At 45.0% G+C, this 13,342-nt stretch overlaps 1 protein-coding gene across 2 annotated transcripts in view; it reads left to right on the forward strand.

Moving 5' to 3' along the window:
- Positions 1–698: 698 nt before the first annotated feature.
- Positions 699–13,342, forward strand: part of Vps8 (VPS8 subunit of CORVET complex) — a 192,355-nt gene continuing 179,711 nt past the window's right edge. The window contains exon 1 of one of the 2 annotated variants that reach the window (XM_048347271.1): positions 699–751. The gene's annotated coding sequence lies outside the window, so the exon portion shown is untranslated. Of the gene's footprint in view, positions 752–4,200; positions 4,222–13,342 lie in introns of those variants that run through there. The other variant, XM_048347272.1, reaches the window with a different exon arrangement.

Here is a 13,342-nt window from a genome sequence, read left to right on the forward strand (position 1 = left end):
CCGCTCAAGGCTAGCACTCTGCCACTTGAGCCACAGCACCACCCCTGGCCGTTTTCTGTCTATGTGGTGCTGGGGAATCGAACCCAGGGCCTCATGCATATGGGGCAGGCTCTCCACCACTAGGCCATCTCCCCAGCCCTTGGTTAACTTTTGGACAGGCCTCGCCTCTTACGTGCAGGGCCCAGCGTTACCGTCAGGCCGGGTCTCAAAGCCAGCCAGTCGGTCTCGTGAGCTTTCGCCTCTCCTCAGTAGCAACAAGGAAAATAAACAGTCTTTCCCTGTATGTCCCCCCTGCACTATGCAATGTGTATATATGTATATATATATATATATTTTTTTTTTTGAGCAATGTTGCTAATCAGGAAAATGTTCAGCACCCGCTCCGGCTCCTCATCCTTGCCGGCAACCCTTGCATATATTTACCCGAGCGTGTAAATAGGTATTCCCACACACACACACTTTTCCTCTCTGTTCCTTGGCCGCGGGCTCCAGCAGCCGGTCATTGCCCTCCCAATGCTGCTTTCCGTCCTGGCTGGAACGCAGCGTCGCTTTCCTCACCGGCCCGGGCCGAATCCCATTCCCTGACCGTCCAAAGCTCTCCGGGTGCCCCAGCTGTTCGCGGTGCCTCTGGCCCTTTAAATGGGGGCGTGGCCTCGGGGCGCGGGGCGCGCCGGGAACTGCGCACGCGTGGCTGCGGAGGCGGGGTCACGTGGGCGCGCCGGGGTCCGGGCGGGAATGGCTGGCGGCGCAGGTAACGAATCTCTTCCGAGGAGAGAGCTCGGGGTGTCCCGGATGAGAGGTGGGGGGGTGCCCGGGGTGGGCGCGCGCGCTCGGACGGGCCCGGGCCGAGCCGCGGCGGCCGGGGCGGCCGGGGCGGAGGGGCGGGGCGGGGTGCGCCCGGCGCCGGGCCGCGCCTGACAGGGCCGGGGGACCCGGGGCCGGGAGGCCGCCCCGCCCCTGCGCCCCGCCCCGCCCCTGCGCCCCGCCCCGCGCCCCGCCCCGCCCCGCCCCGCCCCGCGCGGTGGACCCACTCGTGTCTCTGCCCGCGGAGGGGGCCCGGGAAGCCCTGCGGCTCAGGCGCCTCAGCCCCGGCCGCCCGTCCCCACACACCCCCCCCCGGGCGGGACCCTCGAGGGAGCCGGGCGGGGGCTGCCCACCGTGGGGTGGGGCTCTCCGGAGCCGCCGGGGGTGGGCGGGGGTGGGGGCGCCCCCTCTCCACCGGGCCGGGCCCCCTGGGGCTCGCCCCTCCTGATCCCCCCCCCCCCCCCAGACTGCGATCTGAATGCCCTGGAAGGTCTGTGTCTTGTGCACCGCCCATTCCCCCGCTTCCTCCCAGGCCATCGGGCGACTGTGCCAAAGAAGATGAGCACGGAGCTTCGCTGGGGGCATGCCTTGCGCGCGCGCGTGTGTGTGTTTAGGTGAGCGTCACGCGCCACCTGTGGGTGTGTGTTGGCGGGAAGCGTGTCTGATACACACGGGGATGGAGGACGACCCACACGTGTTTAACACGCGTGTGTGCTGACGTTTAACATTTAAGTGGAGGATGGGTGTTGAGTCCACCCGACCACAGCCTGCCCGTTACGCAGACACACCATGGAGACGAATGGGGACAATGTTGTGTGAACCATTGGTATTCGAATGTGAGAGAATTCCTTATGGCCTCTAGCAGAATAGTAAGTTTATCTTCCTTGATAGGGTTCTTTGTACCTGGATGATCAGCAACAGGTGCATGCTGTCTGTCTTGCAGGATATTGGAGTACGTTGCTGTTTCCTTAGCTGCATTCTGCTGTTTCACGTTCCTGACACCAAATGTCGTACATGGGAGTGAGAAGGAAGGCCTTTTGAACTCTAAAGTGGGAACTTTTGATCTGCTTGCAGGTTTCATAGAGTTTAGATGGCGTGTTTTCGTGACCTGTTGCTTCTGGTGTCATCTTTATATATTTATGAGATCACGCTGCTGTATTCTCAGCTCAGTCCTGAATTGAGGTTTGAGTTGTAGTTATTCCTTGCATGAAAGTTCATTGTGTGTTCAAACCAGAAACCATAGATTTGCCTTGGATATAACAGTTATAAATTTCTAAGATTTACTCTAGTAACACACTTTTTAAGTGAAGGCTTTTTTTTTTCCATTATAAGTGACAGAAATCCAAATCAAATGAGCTTAAACAAAAAGAGATTTATTGGTTTACAAACCAAACCTGGGAAAGGGTAAGGCATCAATAACTACTAAACAACTTTTTTTTTTTTGCCAGTCCCAGGACTTGACCTTAAGGCCTGGGTGCTGTCCCTGAGCCTTTTTGTGCTCAAAGCTAGCGCTCTACCACTTGAGCCACAGCGCCACTTCTGGCTTTTCCTGAGTTGTTTGTTGGTGATAAGAGTCTCATGGACTTTCCTGCCTGGGCTAGCTTTGAACCATGATCCTCAGATCTCAGCCTCCTGAGTAGCTAGGATTATAGGCCTGGGCCACTGACACCAGGTTATATTTTTCAACCTCCCACAAACAGCCTCTGACTCCTCAGCCTCCATCTCTGATTCTCCATCTCTAATTGCAAGTCTCATGCAATATATGTCTCATTCTCATATTCTCATAGAATATACTATATATTCTACTGTGTTACCTCATCCAAATTGTGTATTGTAGGGTAGATAGAAAACTTCTGTTTTCAGTATTTACAGATTTCAGAGAAGGGCTTTGATTGACCAGATCGGACATAAAAATGTTGTGTGCCTTATTTCTTTTTTTTTTTTTTTTGGCCAGTCCTGGGGCTTGGACTCAGGGCCTGAGCACTGTCCCTGGCTTCTTTTTGCTCAAGGCTAGCACTCTGCCACTTGAGCCACAGCACCACTTCTGGCCGTTTTCTGTATATGTGGTGCTGGGGAATCGAACCCAGGGCCTCATGTATACGAGGCAGGCACTCTTGCCACTAGGCCATATCCCCAGCCCGCTTTATTTCTTTTGGCTGGGTTCATAGGCACTTGTTTGACAACACTACTAAAATCACATAGTTGGAGTTGAGGAACAGCTTCCTAAGGGAAAGACAGGAAAGATGCTGGGATGTTTTAACTTTTGCTTCTATCTCTGTAGTTCAGCAAGAAGCTTCCTCTTTTTATCAAAAACCAACCAAACAAATAATAATTGTTTTGTGACTCTACATCCTTCTTGGCATCTGACCAAGAGAAGTTAGAATGTTAGTTTAATTACTTGGGAGTTAGTAAAGACCATCATGTACTCAGCCAATAACTGAGTGGAAGCCTGTCTTTTGTGTATATAAATTTTAGGATTTTTTCTGCCTCAGTTATGTGAAGAGAAAGGAATATGATAGGCTGTGTACAGAGCCTATATAAGATTCTTCTTAGGAGGTCTTTGAGATTGGAGTCAGTCTTTGAAGAGATTTCTCATAGTAGCTGGGTCTTAGAAGCTAGAAAGAAGTAATTTCTCTCATTCATATTACTAGTCACCTTGTACACATTGGTATAAAATTGATATGACAAATATGACATGGACATTTGTAGACTTGGTGCTTATTTCCTCATTTTGTATATTGTGATAGGGGATTAGAGTTTTCTAGAATGGATGTTCTCTTAGTATTGTTTGTGTCTGACAGTTTGAAGTAGTAACTCAGTACGGTGTGCAGGCAGGTCTCCAGTACTGTTCCTTTCCTCCACTTTTCTATTTTATTTACACTTGTTGTGTACGTACTTCCTAAGTTTTGAATGGTCATTATTTTCATTTAGACATTATCAGAAGAGAGGCAGATTTGGTCTTTGTCATAGTGGTAGTTCTGAGCACTTTGGGCTATATAGTTACTTAAATGTGCCTGTAGTTGGAAAGACACTTGGGGATCAAATAAGCAACCCATGATGCATCTAACACAGTCTGTGTCTGAACTTCTTTTCCTTCTTTATCATTGTTAAGATGGAAATTGGGTGTCCTCAAATTATAATCTGGAAAGGAGTCACAGTAGAGATTGACCTGTGATCTGTCTCTCAGGACGTACATCACAGCCAGCTTTTACTCCATGTTGGGACAGTATGCGTCTTATTATTTTTAGCACAGATGAAGTGGATTGCTGGTGAATGAGGCATGGAGGAACTGAGACTCACCAGAAGCACAGCCAATGTCCATCTCCTATTCTGTGCTCACTGTGAAGCCTGTCGTTGCTGAGTATGATAGCCCGACTATGTGAATAATTATTTTCTGTCTCTTTACTGAAGATAATAGTGGAAGGGGTATATGATACATTTCTATTGTTTTTATGTATAGGCTAAATTAATGTGAATATGAAAAGTCTGAGATTATGGATTGTGTTACACATGAGCTAAATTATTAAAAGTTCATAAGGATTAAAAAAGTCTTTTTAAAAAATACAATCATTTTGTGGAACTCTGACAGGTTGGGGGACTTTGTAGAGTATAGTGTCTAAACTGTATGCTACACCAGGAACCACTCATTGAAGTTCTGGGAGCCAGTGGTGCAGGGCTGCTTGGCTACTCACCTGTGGAGGGAGAGAAATAGGTGGATGGGTTGGTTAGCTCTGTACAGTTAGCATTAGGGTGGCAGTGAACAAAGCGGACCTGATCTTTGTTCTCTAGGAGCCTGCATTCCAGATGTGGGGAAAGAATGGTTCAGATGGTGAAGAAATGAGCTAAATATTGCTTTAATTTTTTTTGTGAAAATAGTTTTAACTGAGATTTGATAAATATGACCCGCAGTGGCTGACAAGCTGGATTACTTAGAAGTAGAACTCAATTATAACTTGACTTAGTAGGGCACAGTTTTCTGTATACTGGGAGTCAAGTGCTTTCTGAAGCTTCACAATTATAGGTAATAAAAACTTACATGTTTAATTTGCAACATAGGTGTTATTCCTGTTTTCTGATTTCATACTAGTCAGCAAATATTATAAAATGTCTACGTAGTCTGCCAATGAGTCCAGTGATGTGGAAGGAAGCATGGCCTCATTTTTATTTCATGGTTGGGGAGAAAGACATAGTCATATGGTAAGATAACTCACTGGCTGCAATTGTAGTTGCTCAGGAGTTTGGAGGCCAGTCCAGACAAAAAGTTCACAGGACCCTATCTCCACCAGTAGATGGTCACAGCACAGTGGTATGTATCTGTCATCCCAGCTAGGGATGTAAATAGGAGGACTGAAGGTCAGGCTGGCCAGGGGAAAGAGCAAGACCCCATCACAAAGCTAGTAAGAGCAAAAAGGGCTGTCGGTATGGCTCAAGTTGAGAGTGCCTGCCTAGCAAGCACAAGGCCCCGAGGTTAAACTTCAGTATGGCAGACACACACAAGAACTAAGTGCCAAAATAGTTTTGGAGGTGACTTAACTGAGTGTGGTGTCACATGTCTATAATACCAGGAGGCTGAGGGAGGAGAATTACAAGTTTGAACCCACCCTGGGCTACTATGTGAAACCTTGAGTGAGAGAGAGAAAGAGGGGGGGGAGAGGGGGAAGAGAAGAGGAGAGGAAAGAGGGGGAGATGAGAGGGGAGAGGAGAGGCGGGGAGAGGAGAAGAAGGGAAGAAGAAAGTGAGGGACTGACCTTCTGGGCTTAGAGAAAGAGGTTAGGGAAGAAAGAGGTCCTAGGCTGGTTCAATTTGAACAGAGTCCACAAGGAAAGAAGGAACTTGTAAATGAAGAAGGAAGTGAGTGGGAAGAGATCAGGCAGCTTGAGCAGACCTGGAGGGAAAGTGGAAGGTTTTCTTGAAGGACTCTTGAGTGCAAATAATAAGTCTAGTTGTAGGAGAAAGAGGCTGCTCTTAGGTTCCCAGAGTCCTAGGCTTAGCATTGGAATTTTGTCCTGTAGCCATTGAGCTGTTAAAAATGAGTCAGACCATTTAGAGCAAGGTAATAGAAAACGAATAGAAGTTAAACACTCCATGGTGTCTTTTCTTTTTGAAAACCTTAAAAAGACAAGACAAAATCAGTGACAAATATTTTGATTAGGAAGGCCAGAAACAAAGTGAGCAGGGTTGCTTCGGTATCAGGATTTCATAAAGTCTTTCTATCACAGTACTTTAAATTAAAAAACAAACAAGCTTGATTTCATTTAAGTGAAAAATGTAATGGGGTCCCCCCAAGGGAGGGGACCACAATGTAAGGGGGCCCAAGGTGGGGGGATTCCCCCATCCCTCCAACAGTCCACTGCTCAGAGACAGTCTCAAGTAAAAAGATGGATTTATTGGGGAAGCAAAAAGTATACTCACTGGCCAGGGTCACTGCCCAGACTCGGGAGCTGGGACCGTGACCATAAAAAGCAGGCTGGCCGGCCTGGGCCACAGCCCAGACTCTGGAGCTGGGATCGCCCGCTTGGGCCATGCTGGGGTCGGGTTATAAAGGCAAACACCACATGGTCGAGCCTGCCAATGGTGTTATAATCTGCCTCATAGCGACTGTTTGAACTAACCTATCATTTTAGTTAGACTTGGCGCACGGATTTGGTGGGGCTCACATGATGAAGGCGATTCGCTTACTCTTGGGGGTCCCAAGTTTAACCTTCAATGCTTCACTACTCAGGTGGTCAAGCAGTTTACACAATCTTATCAAAGTGAAGGGGAACTTCCCTGGATAGGGCGGCGGAGATCTTAGTGAAGACGGAGTCTTCTGCTCTCTAACTAATCTGAGATGGAGTCAATCTGATACCCCTCAACAGCCAATGATGGCGCTGGGCAGATCTGACCTCCACATTACAAAAAATATGAAGGATGTTAAAACAATTTCAGGAGCTTGGAGCTTGGAGAGTAGTTGGGAAGGCTTGCCACAAACAGGGTGCTGCCGGCTCACACTGTAATCCTAGCCACTCAAGATGGAGACTGATGATCTCGGTTTAAAGCCAGCCTGGGCAGAAAAGTGCAAAACTCTTTCTCCAGTTAACCTGCAAAAAGATGGACATGAGGCTGTGGCTTAAGTGGTAGAATACTAGCCTTGGGCAAAAAAGCTAAGGGATGGTTTAGTCCTAAGTTAAAGCTCCACTACTAGCAAAAAAACCAAACTGGTGGGAAGTTCCACATTAACCTAGTTCACTGTAGGACACATTCTTGAGTTCTTACTCAGTTGGCCAGTGTCATAATGGGGTCATTGTTGTTTATATGGTACTTTTTTTTTTAATGATCCTCGACTCTATTATTAATTGGTTGGGAATAACCTTGAGAAATGATCAAAATGAAAGATAATGTTAAATCTGAACTATTATTTGTTTAACAGCATCCTTGGTAATCATGATTCTGTAATGTAAATTTCCTATTAGAGTAATCTGATTTTATTCTGGGATAGACTGAGAACTATTTGAAGTACTCTATTGCACTTTCTGCAAGTTTTGTCTAGAATGGCATTCCCTTAAGAATTATAAAAACTCTCCTGGGAACTGGTGTCTCAAGCCCTGTGATTTTAGCTATTCACGAGGCTGAGATATGGAGGATTGTGCTTTGAGGCAGGCCTAGGCAAAAAGTTTGTATGATTCCATCTCCAAAATTATCAGCAAAAACGCAAAGCTGGAGGCATCTCTCAAGTAAAAGAGCACCAGTGAGCAAGCAGGCTGAGCAACTACAAGGCATAGTTCACACCCTGGAACTGAAACAATGGTAAAAGCTCACATAAGCCTGGCGTCTGTGGCTCACGCCTGTCATCCTAGCTACCCAGGAGGCTGAGATCTGAGGACCACCGTTCTAAGCCAGCCTGGGCAGGAAAGTCTGTGAGACTCTTATTTCCAGTTAACCACCAGGAAACGGGAAGTGGCCCTGTGGCTCAAGTGGTAGAGCGCTAGCTTTGAGCTGAAGAGCTCTGGGATTGTTCCAGGCCTAGAGTTCAAGCCCCACGACAGACAAAACAAACAAACTTAGATCCTATAGATGGTTGGGTGAAGAAGTAGTTTAAGATTCCATAGACGTAGGAGTGGTGAGTAGCTTATTGTCAGTCTTTGTACTGGGATAATGCTTAAGTGATATCTGAAGCAGTATCTGCATACAGTGTGTAATCTTAAGTATCATTTATTATGTATTTCATCACTGGCTGTCTATTGACCTTAAGAGCTTGCTCAATAAATACTAGAGCCACACCTACTGGTTAAGGGAGGGGTTCGTATTTCAGAATATTGGAGTTGTGGCCAGAAGCAAATTAATTAAAGTATGTTGGTTTATTTGTTTCCTATTGCTGTCAGGAGAAATGATCACACATTTAGTGGGTTAAAGCAACCCAGATTTACTACTGAAGTTTTGTAGTTCATTAATGCAACACTTGTTTCACTAAAACAAAGGTGTCAGGACAGGGCTGTGGTTGTTTTCAGGGCTCTACATAAGAATCCACTCCTTGACTTTGCAGCCTCTTTGGCTCCTGGTACTTTCCTTCTAGCTTTGAAGTCTGCAACCAGCATTTTTCTGACCCTGCTTCTGTGGACATGGCTATCTATGACTCTGATTCACTTTTGCCTCAATTTTCCATTTTTAAGGACCAATGTGCTCATACTGGGTCGACCTGGATAATCCAGAATAATCTTTGCATCTCAGGGTCCTTACTTAATCACACTTGCAAAGTTTACTTTGTCACATTAGGTAACATATTCGCAGGTTCCAGATAGCATGCCAATATTACTCTTCCTGCCGTAGGTAGGTTCAGGCCTAGATCTGTGAATTTCTGAAAAATTCACAAGCTGCTGCAGTAGTCTTTTTTATTAATATTTTTATTGTAAAGGTGATGTACAGAGGGATTACAGTTACATAAATCAAGTAATGAGTACGCTTCTTTTTGAACAGTGTCACCTCTTCCCTAGTTTATACCTAGGTTTTTCCCTCCTGAGTCCCTCCCCCCAAGTTGTATAGTTCATTTTCAACATAGCGTCTGGTGAGTATCACTGCTTGCTGAGTTCATCCTATGTCCCACTACTTCTATTCTTATCCTCCTCCAAACAGATAAACTTACAAGACAGGAAATGCAGAAATCAAAAACAGTGGCTAATGGGGAAAACCAAAAGAAAACAAATCACAAAAAGTAAAACAAAAACCTCTTGTTTCCATTTCTTGGAGTTGATTTTGATAAACATCATTTTATATGACCATATGCAAATAGCTGTTGAGTCGTTGTGATCTTCTCCTAAGAATATCCTCCTTTGGTCTCAGTGTGTGAATATGTAGAGTCCTGTTTAATTTATCATGTCCAAATGTAATTTTTTTTGTCTTTTACTATCCAGTGTGTTTACTTGTAGATTTATAGGCTGTAGTCTTTTTTCTTTAAAAATAGCATCAGATGCTCATTTGTTCAGCCTGAGAAAAACTCAGGAACATGAAGGAATAACTTCCTGTAAGTGACAAAAGGAGGAGCTAAGGTTGGGGACATAGTTGGCTTCATTGAAGGAAGTATAGACTAATATTGAGGGGGAAAAGGTTCAAACATGATTGTAGGATTTTAGTAATATAAGGCATTTTCATTTTCACCATCATGATTACGGGTTTTAAGTACCTCTGGTAACGTGGCTTGGCGGTGCAGCAGTCTTGAACAAGCCCCTGTCATGATGCTCATGAAGAATACTGTGTCAGAAGGTTTCTGACTGATCCACTTGGGTAAACCTTTACTGAAACACTGGTTCTAGAATCTAACTAACTTGGAAGAATTTGGAAATTCATTGTAAACTATATATGATGATAGCTAATATTTCTTGAAAATTACTTTGTGTCCAGGTATTATTTTAAATGCTTTACATTCCTTGTAGAATTTACTCTTTGTGACAGCCTTGGGGACAAGTAATGATAATCTTCAGAGTCAGGACTCCCAATTGTGAATCCTGCCCTCCCCTCAGGAAGAGTGGCGAAAGGAGGGTATTGTTGACCTATGGAACCAAACTGCCATCAGTTTGGGCAGAGTTAACTTTTTGGAAAACTAGAACTTGGACCTTGAATGATGTCAGGATTCTCTTTCTTCTTCCTCTCTCATTTATATTTAGTTATTTTCATTCTTGCTAGGGAATTTACTCAGAACGAGAGTTCTGCCAGTTGAGGTGAGCCCCCGGTGACAGACTCATAATAGCTGTTCAGTTGACACTGTTCAACAGATGACTTCCAAGTTTTTTTGGTTTTGGGGTTTTGTTTTGCTGGTCCTGGGGCTTGAACTCAGGGTTTGGGCACTGTCCTTGAGCTTCTTTTCTTTTGCTCAAGGCTAGCTCTACCACCTGATCCACATTGCCACTTTCAGCTTTTGCTGAGTAGTTTATTGGAGATAAGAGTCTCACAGACTTTCCTGCCTGGGCTGGCTTCAAACTGTTACCTTTAGATCTCAGCCTCTTGAGTAGCTAGTATTATAGGCCTGAGCTATCAGCTCCCAGCAACAAATGACTTATTTTTTCCCCTCTTTTTCTTATTTAAGTCGTTGTACAAAGGAGTTGCCATTTAACAAAGTGGTTTATGAATACAATGCATCTTGATCAATGTCACCCCTTCCAACATTCTCACCCATCCCTGTGTTACCCACCCCTTCCCTCACGTTTCTTTTCTTTTGGCCTGGGCCTTGGACTCAGGGCCTGTGCATGGCTCATGGCTTCTTTTTCCTCAAGGCTAGCACTCTACCACTTGAGCCACAGCACCACTTCTGGCCATTTCTGTATAGGTGGTGCTGAGGAATCGAACCCAGGGCTTCATGTATAAGAGGCAGGCACTCTACTACTAGGCCATATTCCCAGCCTACATGTTTCTTGATTTTGTAGGATGTACATTGGTTTCTTGATCTAGTCTCCTCTTTTTTTTTGTTTTTTTTTTAATATAAGAGGGTAGGGAGGGGAGTGTAGGGACTGCTTGGTCTTATTAATTGTTTAGAGAGCAGTGGAATGGCCCTTCCTTCTTAGTTACAGTTTAATGAATCCTGATGAAGGACAGTGGCTATACCACTAATCTCTATTCCTAGGTGATTTCATTTGGCAGTCCCCCCAGAACACTGGGTTGAAGGAGCCTGACTCAGAGATGCTGTGCTGGACAAGTTCCACAAATGTCCACTCTGGTTTACTTTACAGATAGAGAAATAGAGTTAAGAGAGAGGTACCTGAGCTAGGATGTAGCTCAGTGGCAAAATGCCTGCCTGCCCAGCAAGTGCAACGTCCTCGGTGTGATCCCCAGTACCAAATAAGAAAAGACAACCACTCCCAATACAGTTAAAAAAAACAACACAACTAAATAGGGCTAGGAATGTGGCCTAGTGGTAGAGGGCTTGCCTAGCATGCACGATGCCCTGGGTTAGATTCCTCAGTGCCACATACACAGAAAAAGCCACAAGTGGCGCTGTGGCTCAAGTGGCAGAGTGCTAGTCTTGAGCAAAAAGAAGCTCAGGGATAGTGCCCAGGCTCTGAGTTCAACCCCTGGGACTGGCAAACAAACACAAAAGGGCTACCTAGCTGACCACAGTCTCAGATAGGAACTGGCAAAAGGCCAGATCCAAGCATGATTTGAATGGCTCTATGGCTTAATTACATTGTTTCACTTTACTGTCTCATCGGAGCTCAGTGAAGTGATGATTGGAAATGGGGTAGGGTAGCAGGGAATGCTTGATCACCTCATATTCACCAGTGGGATATTGTTTTTCACAGATGCTGCACTGTTAATCTTTGAGCCTCTTAATTCCAGGAGACAAAAAGAGCCAAAGGTGACAATGATTTGTATTTCTGAGTTATTTCAGAAAGACAAATGTGAAGTACATTTTAGATGATTAAATTGCTGAAGTAAAAGTTTTTTCTTTCTTCTGCATGATCTTTTACACTGTTTAAAAAACTGCACAGGAATAAAACTTAATAACTGCCCTCAGGTACCCTAGAATATGGATTAGATTTATACATCTTTGTGAATATGTCTTGAATAATTGGAGCTATTTTTGCTTAGTGGTACAAATAATAGTGACTATTAAAAAGTAATTTGTCATGAGTCACTTCCGTCTTCTTTGAGGAAATGCATACGAACATTAGTTGCTGCGGCATTTGACTCCTTGGTCAGGCGCAGTATTAGTACCTGGTGTTAGAAAGGCACTGCCCGTGTTGAGCCACACTCCCAGGCCTTTGTCAGATATTTTTGATATGTGGTTGTCTGAGTCCATGGGTATGGAACCCATGGATAGGGAGAGCCAAGTCTTTTTCCCCTGTACATATATACCCACAATAAAGTGTTTAGTTTACAAATGAGTCGCAGTAAGAGACTTATAACAGGAATAAAAAACAATTACAGTGCACTGTAACAGAAGTTTAGTGGCTGTGGTATCTCTTACAATACCTCATCGCACCACAGTCGCCCTTCTTGTCACGCTGTGATGCGATACAGTGCCTGGGTGATGAGGTGAAGCGCGGGGATGACTGAGCACTCCCGCCGTGACCGAGTGATGACCGAGCATCACTGCTGTAACCTTCACAGTGCTTCTTCCTGCTATAAACTTTTCACAGGTGTGAGATCTGTCCTCACTGTAAACCTCAACAACTTCGGACGTGACTTTCTTCTTCTTTCTAATTAACGCGGGAGCTTGCACCTTTTCCCTTAGAGGAGCACCCTGACCTTTCTTCGGGAAGTCTAAACTGACAGCTTCATGACTCCGGTGCTTCGGGGCCATGATTAAGGAAGGGTGATGGCGATGTTGCAGCCGTCAGCCTGATAACTAAGAGAAGTCCTGTGGTTAGCTGGGGGGTGACACGCCTTAGGTGGTGGGACACGGAACAAAGGCGTGATTCATGCATGGCACCCGCGGGGTGGACCCAGGAGAATGCGAGAGTCCATCATGCTACCTTCATAGCACAGAATTTAAAACTTAGGAATTATTTTTTGGGGGAATTTGCTGTTTAATATTTTCAGATCTTAGTAGATGGTGATGGACTAAAACTATAGAAAGTAGAACTGTGGGACAGGCAAGAATATCATTTAGAAAACAAAATGGTCTTTATTTTTTTATCGCTCTACTATGGCATTGTTTATGTTTTTATATATTTTTGTTTTGTTTTGGCCAGTCCTGGGCCTTGGACTCAGGGCCTGAGCACTGTCCCTGGCTTCTTTTTGCTCAAGGCTAGCACTCTGCCACTTGAGCCACAGCGCCACTTCTGGCTGTTTTCTGTATATGTGGTGCTGGAGAATTGAACCCAGGGCCTCATGTATACGAGGTAAGCACTCTTGCCACTAGGCCATATCCCCAGCCCTGTTTTTATATTTTTAATTTCACTCTAAATAGGCAAAGCTATGTGGTCACTTATGTTCTTATTGAAACACAACCTAAAAACATTTAAAAGAAGATTTAATTATTTAATGTACGAATTAAAAATATTTTAAAATTTTCCAGAAATGGCAGTTTTGCAAATATGTCGGATTAACTGTCTCTTTCGATATAACA

Source organism: Perognathus longimembris, chromosome 5 (genome assembly GCF_023159225.1).
Source record: "Perognathus longimembris pacificus isolate PPM17 chromosome 5, ASM2315922v1, whole genome shotgun sequence".
NCBI classification, from domain to species: domain Eukaryota; kingdom Metazoa; phylum Chordata; class Mammalia; order Rodentia; family Heteromyidae; genus Perognathus; species Perognathus longimembris.